General features: G+C 49.9%; 1 long non-coding RNA gene across 1 annotated transcript in view; it reads right to left on the reverse strand.

The window, feature by feature from the left end:
* Nucleotides 1–239: 239 nt before the first annotated feature.
* The window catches only part of LOC108448162, an 8481-nt gene continuing 7392 nt past the window's right edge, over nucleotides 240–1328 (reverse strand). Inside the window, exon 4 of the long non-coding RNA XR_001863958.1 lies at nucleotides 240–1044. This is a non-coding gene — a long non-coding RNA (uncharacterized LOC108448162). The remainder of the gene's footprint in view (nucleotides 1045–1328) is intronic.

The following is a 1328-nucleotide window of genomic DNA, read 5'->3' on the forward strand; positions in this document are numbered from 1 at the left end:
ATGACTGTGTGCCTTCTTTTCACAAAACTGCATAAAGGTGAAGCTTTTTTCCTCTCTTTCTACTTCTTCCCAGCCCCCTCCAACCATAATCAAGACCTAGGCAAGGTACCCCATCCTAACTTTAAGTATTGCTACAAACCTAAGGGACTGAAGTGACCTCCTCCTTTACTTCCCACCCTCCTGTGGCATCACCACAGTGCTCCTTTGTAGCACTGGAAGAGACAGAAAGCAAGAAGGCATTGTCTAAAAACATAATTTAATGTGGTATTTGGGTGACCGTGGTCAATGACCAAATTCTTTTGCAGACAGAAACAGGTTTGACGTTAATGACACCATCATTCACACGAGCATTGCATTGCACAGAAAGAAAAGTTTACACTTGACCCCATACAAAGCAGCAGAGGGAAAAACAGTTATGGTCCAGTCCCACTTCGTGAATAGTTGATCTGAAAATTCATCATCGTCATTAATACTTATTGATGAAAAAATGTGACCTGTTCAAATTCCATGTGTGACACAGTCCAAACTCTGGGCTCTTTTAAACCTCCCTGGAACCACTCGAGAGTTTCAAGCTGCCGAGTTCCTCATGTGACACACGAAACACTCAGGCTGACAAAGGGAGAGGGGGGTCAGAAGAAATGGGGGAGAGTAAGGAAGGGGATCACTTTGTTTCATTTCTATTTCGTTTCCACAAGGGTGAAAATAAAAACATACAAACTGATAATGAAGCTAAAGTGACCTGCGGAGACAGGGGACACCAGCAGGAACAGCAGCACGATGGGGTATGGAAATGCCAAACAGCCCCATGTGCATCAGTGGCGGGGCCAGTTGTGTTGTGTCACTTGTGTGTCAATCAGGGTATAAAAGAAAGCCAGAGAAAGTGCTGTACTTATTGTTGTTGCCTCCGTGTGCTTTGCCTCCATCCAGCTTGACATACACTTCATCGCCGGAGTCCAGGTGCAGCACCACGCTGTTGCTGGCATAGTCGTAGTTCTGGTCTGCGTCTTGGGCGATGGCACTGGCCCGCACCTGCCAACACAGCCGCTGGGTACATCAGCCCCCCAGCCCCTCTTGCCCAGCGTCTCTATTAGCCCCTGAGTCACTCTCCCACAGCCCCTCCATCAGTCCTCCCTGTCCCCCTTTTCCAGCCCCTCCATCAGTCCCCCAAGACCCTCTTCCTCAGCTCCTCCATCAGTGCCCCAAGTCCCTCTCCCCAAACCCTCCTCTTCCCCATGTCCTCCCTCCCGCCCCTCTCCTCGCTTCCCCTTCTCCCCAACCCGGCAGGAAAGTTTGCAAGCCGGGAGTTCGGAATTTGTCGCGGCTCCTGA

The sequence above is a fragment of the Corvus brachyrhynchos genome, unplaced genomic scaffold (genome assembly GCF_000691975.1).
Source record: "Corvus brachyrhynchos isolate BGI_N302 unplaced genomic scaffold, ASM69197v1 scaffold126, whole genome shotgun sequence".
In the NCBI taxonomy this organism is placed as follows: domain Eukaryota; kingdom Metazoa; phylum Chordata; class Aves; order Passeriformes; family Corvidae; genus Corvus; species Corvus brachyrhynchos.